At 39.7% G+C, this 16,202-nt stretch overlaps 1 protein-coding gene across 2 annotated transcripts in view; it reads right to left on the reverse strand.

The window, feature by feature from the left end:
- LOC143352892 (uncharacterized) overlaps positions 1-15,908 on the reverse strand; it is a 42,170-nt gene extending 26,262 nt beyond the window's left edge. For both annotated transcript variants that reach the window (XR_013082012.1, XM_076785912.1), the window contains exon 1: positions 15,771-15,908. The gene's annotated coding sequence lies outside the window, so the exon portion shown is untranslated. The remainder of the gene's footprint in view (positions 1-15,770) is intronic.
- Between the last annotated feature and the right edge of the window lie 294 nt (positions 15,909-16,202).

Consider the following 16,202-nt stretch of genomic DNA (forward strand, 5'->3'; position numbering starts at 1 on the left):
TTCACCGGCCATGTCCGAGCGGAATACAGCGTGCGGGAATATACTGGAAAATTTAATCTAACGAAGATAATGATTGCGCAACGATCGATAGGTTGCGGTCGGCGGGTTATGGTCGAGGTCCGTTCGGTTTTACGAGAAATAAAAATCAATCGGACCGGTGCGTTGCGGTGCAGGAATTCTATTTCTTTCACCGGTAAAAACGACGTATTCGTGCCGAACGGCCGCGAACGAAAATCGTTAAGGACCAATCGTTCGATTCCTGCGAGGCAGGGGTGGGTTCTTTCGACCAGCGGTTACCCTAATCGATCGAGTGGACCCGGAGACCCGTATATAGTTCGTTGCCAAACTCTCCTGCTACGGTTTAACTGCTATCCTAAACCAACGACCGCCCACGCGTCAGTCACGTTTTTTCGCCACTTTGTTGCTCGACCGAAGCGGTGACCAATCTTTTTCCTCCGTCACAGTTTTCACGGGGAAGATTCGATTAACCGACGTTGCGTTCGACACAAGGGTTGTCCCTACCCACTCCTTTCTTTCGTTTCCCCTGCCAGACGATTTGACGATGGTTCCTTCTATCATTTTCTCCGAGATCCATTTGTTTCCGTCCGTGGCGGCTCGCCGAGGGCGTGGCGAATTTAACGGGACGAAATTGAGGCCAATTTCACGAAATAGTGTGGTCCCTTGGCTACCTACTCTGCGCAACGACTCCTCTCAATCTCTAAAACAACGGGATTACCCTCCAAGCTGGATCTCCAAGCTCACTGTAGAGGTTCCTCGACTCTGCATCAGGCTCTTGGTGAACTATTATTTTCTATCCCTTTCATAATTCTTAACTTACTCAGATTTTGTTTCATTAAATATACATTATTTGTTAGCTGGGCTAAAGGCTCAATATGAGAAACTGTATGAAAAGACACCAAGCGCTCTGAGAATTAAGTGCTCTCCCGTCTGACCATTGCTCGATTCTTCTACTTGCGTACGTCCTCTAACAAGGTAAATGTATTTCATAATGCCTTATAATGTTGCCTAAGTAGAACTATTATATTCTTGGATTAAAAATTTCTTAATATACATTGTTTGTTAGCTGGGCTAAAGGCTCAATATGAGAAACTGTATCAAAAGACACCAACAAGCGCTCTGAGAATTAAGTGCTCCCTCGTCTGACCATTGCTCGATTCTTCTACTTGCGTACGTCCTCTAACAAGGTAAATGTGTTTCATAATGCCTTATAATTTTGTCCAAGTATTATACTTTTGGATTAAAAGTTTCTCGCACTACGCATTTAATTTATGAAAATGTGATTTGCGACTAAGTGCTTATTCCTATTATTTTCAGACTGTCTTATAATTCCGATTATTAGTGTGCATCAAAGGACGATACCACGCAGCTGTTGCGCTACTGGACATTTACTTGGACAAAAGAGGATATTCGTGAAATCCGCGGTAGTTATGGAGATGGTAATGCGATCTAAGGGGCAGAGGAAATCGATCAAAGCTCTAAGCGCTTCATCCGCTAAACGTTCAAATGCCATTCTCCGTGCGAATGGGAGACCACTAATGACGAAAGCCAAAGCACCTGCACAAAATTTTACACCATCAGTTTTAATCTCCAAGATGGCCGGAGATGTTCATCCAACGCAAACTGCATTCATTTGCCTCATATCGAGAGCTAGATATCATCGTGAAGATGTATTGGATTCTGAAAATATTCATCATTTTGTTTTGTAAGAAAATTCTGTTTTGCAAGAAACTGGGATTAAGTGGGAATTTATTTCTCAGTTTTGTAGTTTTATCAAGTTGTAAACGATATGTGGGGATTGTTCGCTTTTTAAAACTTTTCTACTGTTTCTATTCATAACGAGCAGTCGTCCAATTTTATATTTTATAATTCTGGTAGCAACGTTTTACTGGGTCTCGAAATTAGAGAAACTTTCAATAGCAGGTTTTAGTTACACATTTGCAAACCGTGGTGGATTACAGACAATGAAATATTCTCTTGATCAATATTTGTTCCCTATGGCAACGATTTTTCTTTTCTTGGGCATTTGAAACCGTAACGGAAATTTGCTTCAGCTTACACGAGTACATTACAATTTGTATATGCAGTATGGATTACCTTTGTTTGCTGCAGCACCGAACAGCAAAATAATATTGGATTTCACGTTTCGCCGTGTTTTACGTTTTATTGGGTTATCTCAATTGTACTAGACGTGATATTCAATATCTCGCAGAGTTTGGTATCAAAACTTTTGAAAACATGCACGGTTGCAAGTTATTGTCACTGAAGCATTTTGTATGCACATGATACTGGGGATTTAAAAGACATTATTTGGCTGTTTAACACATTATTAGTTTATGAGTTTATGGCAAAAATGAATGAGCAATTGTACTGTATTTCCTCAAATATATTTCGTTTTGTATTACATTTCATTATAGCTTGCACTATATCAGGTAACATTTAACAAACCCCACCTGAGGAAAACAGAGTTAGCGATTATTTTTCAAATAATTGATTTCGATAATGATCAAAGAATCGGATGAAGCAATACCTGGTAACTTTGAGGTCCAGTCGACCCGAAAATAATGGTTCCCATCATTCCAAGTGTTTTTACGAGCGGGATTCCCCTAAACGTGTCCCTCGGACACAGTCGAGATCCTTTCTCTATTAGAATCACTTTACGTCGACCTCATTAAGATAAATTGCGAGATCCGGCGAAATTTATACGAGCGTCATCCACGTGTACAGTTCGAAAACAAAGCGCGAACGCGAGAATGAAATATCTCCTACGCTCCTATCTTGCGATTTCCATTTTTCGCATTCTCGTTCGAGCGCGCGCGCGCAATGAAACAAAGAATCATCCGTGCAGTCGAAAAGCGATGCGATTTACATTCGGTCAAAGGGTTGCAAAACAAAATGGTAAGCACGTGCCCCGGGACTATTCTGAGAGTTCATTCTCGAAACACGAGCTGCTAATCTGCGCAACACGATCCATGCACCTATGCGCTCGACTTTTGTTTTAACGATTTACAAAATAATCCTGCGTTCCTTTGTCCGTAGCAACCATTGTGCGGAACACATCGCTTAATACGCGCTGAATATTCTTATGGAAATATCGGTATTGTCCAGGTATTGGCGAGGTCCTTCTTAGGCCAATTTCTTTATTTTTCCCAAGTATTATATATATATATAATTTAATTATTTAATGTTTTCCCAAGTATTCCTGCGAGCACAGAAACAGATTACAACTGGCGGTTATAGTAACCCAGTACCTCCATACGAAACTACGCGGAGCTCTGACGTTACTTATTCAATTGTGACAAAACGACAAAGCCTCCGACGGCCGTGTATTAACATTAATATTTATTCGGTTTGTCTTCCTGTTTGGTGAACACTGCATATTTGCAAAAGCAATCGAAATTCGCAACAATCGAATTGCTCGTGCTCGACGTACGATATTTATACGGTTATTATGATTGATTATAACGAATGTACGGCCATTGTCTTGGAGACAAAAGCGCTCTCGCGTTACGCGTGTTTGAACCTTTTTTACACTGATTCAAATCAGGTTACACGTTTTACAACGACACTGCTTGTTCACACGCTCTCGCCTGTCACGTGGACAAACTTTCACACGTATTCGCGAGTATCATCGTATTTCAGTTTTTATTAATTAATCCGTAACAAGCTGTGTCCGCGTTCGGAACCGCAAAATTTATTATGTTACGATATCGTGTATACGTACAAATTGATCGCATTCTACATTCGATGAACAGTGTTTGTCGCGTGTCACACAGCAATTCGCATTCAATTTTCCTGCGGGGCACAGTACAATCGAGACCGAAAGGTATTGTAAAAGATAGGGCTCCTGTAACATGTTGACAGATTCGATCATGTTAATATCGCGCCCGGCTAAACGTGCAATATAATAGCATCACCCGAAACTTGTACCTATCTCCTAGTCGCACGAAGTTTGCATAATAATGCACCTCGGCGGCGCTTGGAATTTCGGGAACGTGTTGCTAACGATAGAAACGTGGATTGCTGGTCGCAGCAGATAACGCGACGTTGTGGATCATCGTGATGAACCGCCGCGTAAAACCGATTATGTGTCCGCAAAAATTTAGCGTTCCACAATTTTCTATAAGAACAACAACCAAGACCTAAGACTATACACTTTACCACAGTAATTGGGTCCCTTACCCTACTTGTTTTATTCATTTCAATGTCTTATCAGAAGTCAATGGTATGTATAAAGAGTTCTTCTTGTACAGTGATTTCGTAAAAAACAATTTTCAAGTCCAACGTTAACCTTTATCCACAAGAAATAAAATTTGTGTATAAACATCTACAGTCAAGGCATTATAATGAGTCCTAGAAATTACATATTTAATTTTCTGTAATACTAAATCTACGAAGCATTAACAGTGACTATTTTGCATTACTTTAATTTTGATCATACGTTCAGAGAAATAACATTGAATCCCGTGAATCTTTCCAGTAACGATTTATGATTTTCCAAGAAACTGCCGACAGAAACACGATTTTTTTCTATACAACAAACAACAGAGAGACGTTTGGTTATATCGCAACTATTGAAATGGAAACCTGATCGTTTCCCCCTTATTTGAAAACAATTACGTTACGGATCTCGCAGTGCAAGCTCGCGCACCGGAATGAATGTCACGTTCGCCTTCTTGCGGTGAATACTGAAGATCCCCATTGATTTCGCCGGGATTAGAAGATACGTTTTCAATTAGTTCCCCTGCCGTGCATGCTTGTAATTTACGAAGTTTCGTTCGAACGAAGAAATGTTTCCGAGCCGTTGCTAATAGCATGGCAATGCCCCTTTAGCAATATTAAGACCGCAGAAAAATTGAAGCAGATATTCGCCAACGTTTTTCCTAACCAATCTACTTTTCAAATACGTCTGCAAGAAAGACTCTGCGCTTATAAATCAGAATTTGGCAATTTTAACTTTGTCTTCACCAGCAATTTCATTGCAATCAATTCGATTTATCTATATTTCGAGGAACACTATATACAGAGCGTTCTAATAACCGTGCTAAGGTCTTTCACGAAAAAGTTCGTCTACAACTTAGGCTACTGTTTTATCATGCGATCGTTCGACCCCAAGATAAGGCAATTTAAAAATCAATTTGGCATGTCCACAGCATGTAACTGACAATTTCTGTCCATTTCACGTTAATCTCTATCAGAATAGCTTGTATATTTAACCCTCGGACTCCTGCGAATTATAGACCTATGCCGGAGTCATTTCTGACCCGCACCACTGTTTCACTACAGTTTTCTTTCGATATAAGGCGACGGCTCGGGACCGCCTTTCGTCGTATTTCGGATGAAGAAGATGGAGAGGGGATAGCGATTTTCTTATTTCGGAATAAAAAGCGTCGCCTTATATCGGAATAAAATTATACATATTGACGGTCGCTTGAGTTTATCCACACCGCACTGTCGAAGTTTTTTTTATTTATACTGTTCACTAGACTGTGCATTTTAATTTCGTTTGTTTCATTTGTGACTTGCTGAAACCAGTAGCAAAGAAAATCAAATTGTATCTGATTTTTGTTTCATTTTTGACTTGCTGAAACCAGTAGCGAAGAAAATCAAATTGTATCTGATTTTCGTTTCATTTTTGACTTGCTGAAACCAATAACAAAGAAAATCAAATTGTATCTGATTTTCGTTTTATTTTTGACGTGCTGAGATCAATAACAAAGAAAGTTAGGCTCGGAACTCTGTGAAAATGTAAATTTTCAGGAAAGAGAAATTTTCTTGATGACTCGATGTCTTGTGTGAATAAAATTTGTTGCACAATTTCGATTTATCTTTTTAGGGGAAATTATCCGTGTGACGATTGTATTGAGATATCTGGGATACCCTGTATAGCTCTCCAACGATGTACAGAGGATTTCAGACACTCGATAAAAAAAGGGCGGTCGTAAAAGCAGCGAGGGGAGAATACAATAGCGCACGAGGGACGATACTGAATGTTTTTGGGACGCTGTATCAAGAGGGTTGGGACTCTGAGTGGTGAAAAAGACATTCGGTCGTTTGTTTCTAGTGTTATCGTTCTCCATACCGGCAAAACTTCACTGGGTATCTTTCCGTAAACACTGACTCGAGGGATTATGCTCAGTTGGGAGGCCAGAAAGAAGTAATTAGTAATTTAAGTAATTTCAAAATTGGGGCTGGTTCAGTTTGTGGTTGGTTCAGCTTGAAACGCGTGCAACATACTGTATTCTCTAGAGCTTCGTTAAAGGACTTTTCAGGACTTTTTATTCAAGCCATACTGACGCATGTTTTAATATGAAGCTGCGATTTTTCATTTAAAACATCGCTCAATTTTAGTGGATGGAAGAAAAATGGTAATTAGACAAATATTACCGAATTGTTAACTTCTTTATGACAGGTCCTTGAGTAGATGGACCAAAATAATAAGTAAATACTTTTGGATAAAAAACAGTTTCAAATGTAAATTTCTTAATAGTGTTCGAATTTTCGCGAAAAAATTCCAAGAATTAATTTTTTTCCTTCTCCAAACTGGACCTTGACGGACAGATAATGATGCGAACCGGACCACAGACTGTATATTTCCAACTCGCAACGAATATCTGCCAAATACTGGTTACCCAAGAAACGAGCCATACGCATGTATACATATGCAAAGTTTAATTGTGGCAAAAGAATTTTCCCTTTGACGTGGAATGTCAGATAATTAATTTGATTTTCTTGTAGCCTGCATGCCTGCGAATCGCAATCACGCTTAATAAATATCCGATAACGGAGTTACATTGGTTCGTTCGTGATAGAAAATTGTCACTCGAAAAAGTCGGAGATTCTGAACTAGCACGAGGTCACGCATGGAACCATTCGATCCATGAACGTAACGCGCACGAGTGTTGCTCATTCTATAAATGAAAATTGGAATATTTCACGGAAATATAATTTGAATAATTTTAAGGAAAAATAAAGTCTGCTCTTAGGCGAAAGAAAGAGTTGTTTAAGCTCACGTGATCATTTTAGACAGTGTTCTAGTTGTCTGAATAGTGCTTGACACTTCTACTTACAGTGGCACTTGACAGTTAATTCTTGGGAATTTTATTTCTATTTTACTTAATGTATATAGCTAATATTCATTTAGAACAGAATTACGGTCTGGTATTCGCTTTTTGTTCAAGTTTATCCGATGAGACGCAATACTGTTTTAATGTCATGCCTATCCATGATTTTTCTACTTACAGCCGAATTTAACTGCATTGGCAATCAGCATGTAACTCTTGTGAATTTAATTACAACTTTATTTAACGTATTATTTTTATTTATTTAGACTAGGATTACAGTACGGTACTTAATTTTTTTTAGAATTTATCCGATGGGGCAGAGCACTATTTCAGTGTCGAAACCATCCTCGATTTTTCTACTTACAGTGTCACTTGACAGCATCGAATGCACATGATTTAGTGCAATGCAGCGTCACGATGTTGAAACACATTTACCTTACGAACAGGCGTGCGCAAGTAGAATAACCGCGCAATGGTCAGACGACGCAAGCGACGGAACACGAAATCCAAGGAGAAACTGACACACTTTTCAAATTATTTCGGGCACTAACAACAAATACGAGATTAAATTTACTCTATATTTAATTCTATTAGAAATTATCAAAACAGAGAGTTCTGTTCCCTGCAAATTGACTTGGAAAGTTCTCAAATTACACAAAGATCCGCAGTCTAATAATAACGATGAATATTTTTTTGTAAACATTTCTCAAAGATGTTTTACTTCGAAATCGGGAAGAATTTATCTCTGAAAAATAAAGTTTATACAGGATGTTCCAATATTGATGGTACAGCGGAGTGTTTCTACACGAGAAGATAAGTGGAATATGAAATAAATTTTTTGTTATTCGACGCCTCGTTTTCGAGAAAATCGAGTTTGAAATTTCGGCGAACGCGCGTGCTGTTGAATAGAAATCGTCTGACGCGTCTGTGCACGACCTACCGGTTCTACTTCCTCAAAACTCTAGGCACGCGAACTTCACGGATTTCCAAAGTCGATTTTCTCCGAAATAAATTGTCAAAGGAAAAAATCTATTCCCTATTCTTGACTAATTTTCTCAAGCAAAATCACGCGCTCCACATTCGCACTATCAATACTGGAACACCCTATATATATATGATTTCTCGCATTTGGGAAACTGAGCGTGTATATCACCGAGAACCAAAATGGTAGCGACTCAAGTGCTATGCTTTTGCCGGGGTACATATCTCGCGGCTCGTAGATCGATGATTTAGTTCCTGCACGTAAAATGAATGCCCGTTGACAGTGCTACTTGTAAGCTCATCCGGTTTGATGAGCCAACGTGCCCGCTTCTGGAATTTACCAATGTTGCCCGACGAAATGAGACAATTTCTAGAACGGGGGTGCATCGGTTCGTGATCGCGTTCGCCGCCTATAAATGCGATACGTGACTGACACTGCGCGACTCTTCGTGTTCCACGATCGATATCGCACAAACAGAAATAGACCTTGGAGCACTTATTTTGTCCAGCCGACCAGATGCAAACAGATGCTATAAAACCGTCGCCGGAAACGCAGTCGCCGCGGTAGTTAAAACGTTCCGCGTGTTGGCCGACGCGACGCGCTCGGAGGCGTGAAGCTAACAAAAGACAACCCTTTCCATTCGGATGTGCAAAGTGTGTTCGAACAGTTCGGGAACATCGCGCGTGGACGTCTGACGTGTACACGAATTTTGTTGATTAACAGAGATTCTTACAGAATCGGAGTAATTGAATTAACGAAAGTGAAACTAGAAATTTTAAATGTATTATAAGCGATGCTGTTTCAACCCTTTTGAATTCTAAAGATCTTAATAAAATTCGGTTTATCTGGATTATGTCACAATAAAAACGAATGTTTAAACCTAGTCAAAAATTCTTGTCAGTCGTATGTGACTGACATGGCAACAAATAATAACAAATAATACCGTACCGTGTATAAACGGCCCCGCAAAATGGCTGAGCTCTTTGCGTAGTTGAAATATCGCTTGCATGCAGGAACGGTGTTTCGCATCCTCGGTGGATTGAAATATTGAGATTGTTTCGAACAGTTTTTGAAAATATTTTTAAGAATTTTCAGATTTGAACGGACTCTGTACTTTTTCCCTGCTTGAAACGTTGAAGGACATTGAAGGACGTTGAAGGGTCGTCGTTTCGCTACGTGGGAGGAAATTATTGACAAATCCATGGAATTGTTAAATACAATTCCAGTGTCCGCGTGCCTGTCGGCTTTTAGAGATTCGGAAAAAATGCTTTCAGAAGTGCGCAGTGTCTATTTAAATAACTTTGGGAGGAAAATAGTAATACACAAAGTTCTAAGTAGCTGTAGACAAAAAGATCTCGAAAACAGCTCGACACGGAACGCGTTAATAAAGATGTCGGAACGTTAATAAAGATATGTCAACGTACAGTAGAATTCCAATAATCCGGCATCGAATAATTCGGCATGCGTGATAATCCGGCACGGGTCGCCTCATCTTTATTTATTTATTTTCTGATATTTATTATCTGAGATATTTTCTGGCGCGAGACTGTCGATGCATTGAATAGAAAAAATAATGAGCCTTCGTGTGCTACGAAGTGATTTTTTCACTAAAAAATTTAACCGTATAAACCGGAGGGTTATGCGAACACAGTTTAAACAAACTTAGATTACATTGTGGATTCAACGCGTGAATTGTCAATAAATTTATAATTGCAATAACTTTTAAAACATTTTCCTCGTTCGGACCTCATTATACGTAGATATATTCTACTGTGAATAATTCTATACAATGGCTTCTCGCAAGAGCACCTATATAATTCCGATAATTCCAAAATAAAAAATTCGAGACCACTCACAGTCCGGCGAGGAGACAAAAGCCGGCAGCGAGCGCCGTTAATCGCCTCTCGGAAATTTATTTTCCAGCACCGAAAACCCTCAGTTATTTCGAAAAAGATTGAAAAGGGGCGAGGTCGGTCGAGCGTACATACGAAGAAAACGTTTCTCAGTTCGTAATCCTAAGTGCCGGCATTGCTTACTAATTGGCTGGGATATTTCGTCGCGCTAATAATTAGAGTGATAAAATAGCAGGTGGCAAGCCGGCCTAGTATGCTCGGTCGAACATAATTAGCGGGCCGCGGGCACGCGTGTTCGAGATCATAAATATTTTTGCGTGTTTCAGATCATAAATTCGTAGCAACTCTCTGAACTAATAGGGGATCGCGCTCGCGAAAAACTAAGAGCTTTCCGGAGTCGAGATTGCGCAAACTTTGATGCGACTCGGGATTTCAGCCACATTATCGTTTGATAAGACCGATAATAACGACCGATCAAATTCGGAAACCTCTCTCGCCAGAAGCAACGCAAACACAGCGCCGCAAATCGAATGGGTCGCATGCACGAAAATAAGTGAATGCATACTGAATATCAGTGGAAGTAGATACCAAATGTCTTATGCATAATCCTTTACTGGTACTAGGTAGTAAATATTGGATGTTTAAAGGAATACTACTAGCTTTTTCTTTTTGTAATGGAGGAACCGTCAAATTTTGCTCTGATCGATAATAGAATTATATTTTATAATTTGAAATAGTATCACGTTCCGCGGACTTCTTAAAAAACATATTGCGAGTCCTTAACGAATAGAATCAATTGAAATTTCTTTTGAAATAGACCTCGATTAAATTTTCAACTTTAAATAGCATTATATGAATGGGAGCCGCCGTTTTGTATCATTTGTCTTCAAAAAACAGGGTGTTTCCGAAATAATGGTACCAGTGACCAGGTATACGTGCAAAAACAAGTCGAAAAGAAGGAGTAACATTTTTTGGTTCGGCGACTTGTTTTCGAGAAAAATGGGTTTGGTGTGAGCGTAGTATTTGCTGCAAGTAGAACAGGTCGGTCATGCACAGACGCATCAGCTTGTCTACTAGCGGGCGTATTCGCAGAATTTTCCAACTCGATTCGGAAATCAAATAAGAAGAAAATAAGTCAAATAAAAATATGTCCTCTTTTTCGACTTGTTTCTGCATGCAGAACCGCTGTCCGGTCGCTTTGTACCATGATTTTGGAACCGCACTGTATACACAGTACTGTTTTTCTTGTTTAATGCATGCCCAAATAATTCGTTGAACTTGATCTTCTGCGGTAGGGTAAGGGACCCAATTACTGCGGGGGTACCAATTACTGTACCTATATTAATTATACTTATTTTTAAAGCGTAATGAATATTTAAAAAGATTTTAATGAAAACAATTTAGTATCTGTTTTTTTAATATTCATTATGCTTTAAAAATAATTAATATAGGTACAGTAATTGGTACGCCCACAGTAAATGGGTCCCTTGCAAGCATTTCCTTCGAAGATCAATAGTGAAAGCTTTTGCGTTGTTCCATACACACATTGTAAAATATTTCGCGAGCTGCGTGGAATCCCATTTACTTTATCCGCGCGAGTGTTTACCGTGTATCGGTCAATTAAATGTAATTACCCTACTCGTCGCGAGCATTTCCGCCCGTTTAATCCAGCCGCGCCGGTGAGATGCAAAAACGTTCCGCCCTTGATCACGGATCGCGTACTCTCGGTGCATAAATTGAATCGACGTCGATTTTTTGAATTCGCCGACGACCGCTCACGAGTTTCCGTTTTTCCGACGAGCGCTGCATCGCACTCGCAAAATCTCAGCGTTACCGGTCGCCTAATTGCCTCTGTTGCTCGGGATATTATCAGGGATCTGCGAGAACCCGAAAATATCGGGAACACGGTGGTCGGGTCGAGTCGGGTTGGGTCGGGTTCCCGAAAATTTCCCGAAAAATCCACAATCTAGTTATCACGATGAGACTATATTGCGAACCTTGAACATGTAGAAAGACATGAACAATGTAAGAAAATGTTTTCGATAAAAGTTCTATGCTGTTTGCGTACGTTAAGAATATTTATAATCAGTGTTTCACAAGAATAAAAATGTCGGTCTTTATGAATTTTGAAAGTCCGTATTTAAGTTCGTTATTAAAAATTTGAGAAACCAGAAAACAGTTTTTTAAGTCAGCATAACCTGTAATAGCTCGCAATCAGATTGTCAACTCGACTTAAAAATTCGCAGCGGGTCATTGTCTTGACATGAACTATCATTCGAGAAAAGTTATAGTTAATTCGAGGGGCCCAAAAATGGCGAAAAAATCCCCCATTTTTGGGTCACTACTTCTGCTTTCAGCTACGTCGCGAGAGCTCGGTCAACGGAAATTAACACAATTGGGGCAAGGCTCTCTCGCAAACGCTTTAAGAACAGGGTCAACGTCCAAGCAGCGCCTTTGTTTACAAACGTCTTTAAAAAAAAAAAAAGGCGAGAAAAAATAGGAACAGGTCATCGCGCATGCGACGCATAATTACACTGCCGCGCGTTTCAGTTTCTTTTTATACTTCGATCGGCTTCAGAACCGCCTTTCAACCCTTTCTCGCGGGACATCGAAGAGGGGCGGTCTGGCTCGAGACGGAGAACTCGAGAGCACCCCGGGGGCTGCTCGACGGGACCGCGTGAAATATTTAACCCCTTCTATTTCGGTTCGCATGTCAATAACATCCCCGCAAAAACAGTACTCGCCGCGATAACTGCCATCGATTCGCCGCTGAACGTTAACACATGTCCCGACCAGCGTGTTCTTTGTTCATCCTTCTTGTCTATTCTTACACTTTTCTATAAATTGTGACTTCATCTTTCGCGAACCCTTCGACCGTTAAAGGCGTAAACATACGCCCTCGTAAGGTTATTAATATATACAAACAGTTTACACCCTCGCTCAAAAATATAACTTCATTTACCATTTCTATGAAGCTTGTGACGTATAATTTATTTTGTTTATTGTTACACGATGCTTGGTGTTAAACCTTGTTGGAATTTATTCTAAATTGTACAATTTCATTACACAAATCTTTTAACTGATTGAAAGTCTGCTGTCTTCTCGGGACTAATGTAAATATAAACTTTTGGAATGAAGTTATGAAGCAGGGAGAAGTGAAGTAGTGAAAAAATTAATAGCCAGGATACCACGATTGGTGAAAAGCGGTATTATTTATTATTATTTTCGAGATATCTAATAAAATACTGTAAAAATATCCCACAATACCAAAGTAGTTTAGTTATTGAAATCGGAAATAAAAAGTTCAAATGGATCATGGTGATTACTAATTTAATTCTTCTGCATGCTACGCACCCTAGCAAAATTTAGTTTAGTATAACACTTCGCATATAACCGCGTGGCAGTCAACGTGTCAACACATTCACTGTCCAATTGTCCAAGCTGAAACATGGAAGCTGACAAGGGCTTTTTCAGAGCCGATGACAACCGGCCATCTCTTGCGTAAATTACTGTGTTATTCTCCAAACTTCAATCAGGCTTTTCGTTAATATTGTTCATATAGCTTATTGCATTCGATTATATATAATTTATGGAATTTACATCTGAAATCTTCATGACCCATATATGTGGGACGAAGGATTGTAAACGTGTCAAGGTTCATGGATTATTTTAATTCATTTCGATTTGAAGATACGATAAATGTTTATGAAATGGGAGCCACCTTCCATCTCGATGATTATTAAAATTATATAACAATACAAAAAACTTTGCATCTAATGCCTCATCTAAATCAAATGTCTTTTTGAAAATAAATGCAGACAAGTAAAAATCAAAATATTTGAAACCCAGGATTAATAATTCTCGATAACATGAATTGTTGAGTTAGGGTTGTGCTAGATTTCAAATCTGACTTAATTTCATGATAAGAATTTTGTAGCATAAAGCCAAATCTCGTAGGCACACCCAACTATGTTTTTGCAAATATTTTAGAAACTAAGGTCGAGTGAGGTTACATTATATGTATGTACATGTGTAGGAAACAATTGTTTAGAATAACGTTCTTGACAACATACCCCTAAAAACATTGCAATCGTTAAGATGGAGCTTTACCACTTTCCCTTATCAATGAGGTTTTAATAAACAAGGATCACCAACCAAAACCTTCACAACACTACTCACTATGATGACCTTTACAGCATACTAAAAAATCCTGAATACTGGAGGTGTAAATATTTACCAAAGAAATCTGGAGTTATTTATATACTACAAGACACACATAACTAATACGACTAACATTTATCACTTGTGAAAACTCTTCACTTTCTTGCATCTGATAGCCCTAACCTTTTAATTGGTTCACTCCATAAACATTGATTTTGTATCTTGCGCAAAATGTCATTAGTGTGTATTACCTCGTGAATACAGATTTTTTAATCAATATTATCTCATAACTTTTAAGGAAGCATTTTTAAAACAAATCGGTAAAACAAAAAATATGAAAATTGTCATCTCACGGCCTCTGTTGACTAATTAAGTTCGAGCATTACACGCAGCAACAATTCATGTCATCCATATGTTGATTTTGTTCGAGAGAAAAATGGGGAAATACTTCCTCATTTATTATTACCACAGAAGTTTTTTGTGAAACACTACGCACCCACAAAACATTGAAGCTCATACGCCACGAAAACGTTCGATCAATTTCACTGTTAAACGCTGCGAAAGTAGTTCAAACATAACCACGATTCAACGGGATTAATAAATCCGTATTCAGTTCTACGTCGAAGCAGACGTTCAATTTCATTTAAACGTATTCAATTGGTCCGTACCCATATTGGCACAAATACATCATATGCCAGTTGCATTGTACCACACGTGCATCTCTTATCAACTTATCTATACCTTGCGAATAATTTACTAAATGCACCACGACACATTAAGATGCACCAAGCATCTTCTAACAGCTTTTTGTGGCTGCTCATTCTTTAAATACCGTTGCAAATCTATCTTTAAAAAGTAAATACTAATGTGAAAAACGAGATATTCAAGCTCTAACACACTTTCGCCGTCCACGCGAGATAAAAACCATAAAAATGCAAGTTGCGGAATGAAAGACCGGGAACACCTTGAACCGCACAGGCTGAACTCGAGGCAGACAGCATCCGTAAATGCTCTCGCGATACAAAAATAGCGAAGCACGTACAATAGCGATCGATAATTTGCTAATTCCAGAAAGAAAACACTTTTACTCAATAACTCGGATTGCTTCGATTCAACGATGAGAACGCAGGTTGGCGAACGAAAGACTGCGAACACCTTGAACCGCGGAGGGTGAGTTCAGAGGAGACAGTATCCAAAAACGTTCTCGCGTTATACTAAACGAAAACAGTGCTCAAACACTGGTGTCAAAAAAGAACGCACAAACTTACTGGACAACTGAAAATCTTTGATAGGTACAATCAATCGATGAGAACGCAGGTTCAAGAACGAAAGAGACCACGAAAGACGAACAAAGAGAAGAGACACAAAAATGAGAATCACATAGAAGATTGTTCAACCATTTCGAGAAACAACATTACACGTTGAACCACAGAGGGTGAGGTCGAGAAAAACATCACAGCCGAGAATATTCTCGCGATACAAGAATAGCAACCCCTCGTACAAAATAGTTCTCGAGGCACTTGATTCCAGAAGGAGGCATAATTATGCTCGATAAACCGAATCGTTGGATGGTTTCCAGCTTGGCCCATTCAGCATTCGATCGTCTCCGATTCGGAACAGCTCGCGCGCGTTGGGCTAACAACGTGCACATCGCGTAAAGGGTCAAAACGGTATTGTTTCTCGCCGACTTACCACCACCGTGTCCATCATAGGATTCGGTTCGGATGATTCGCGCCATTCCATTGGTAACATTTCGTTGAGTAGGGTTTTGCTTGTGTACCGGAGCTATTTCCGATGGCACTGTCGCTCGTCGTGCAACTGGTCGCAACTACGGCTCGAAGCAGACTGAACGCGCCCCCGTCGTTCGGCCGAGAGGATACCGCGACGCGCAGACCGGAGACGCTCGCTCTTATTATACGCCCGTGATTGCGGCCTTGATCGACCTTAGGCGTGATTCGTCGACGATTGCCGGAAAACCTTGTCAAACAGCACACATCTGCCACCTGGACCTACGCACCACCCGTTTTTCCATCGTTTGGACCACGATCTGCATCCCGTGACAATAAAATAGGACCCCCCACCCCTGCGTTTTCCCTTTCCTTGAAACCCAGCAACATCTAGCAC

This window comes from Halictus rubicundus, chromosome 3 (genome assembly GCF_050948215.1).
Source record: "Halictus rubicundus isolate RS-2024b chromosome 3, iyHalRubi1_principal, whole genome shotgun sequence".
NCBI lineage: Eukaryota > Metazoa > Arthropoda > Insecta > Hymenoptera > Halictidae > Halictus > Halictus rubicundus.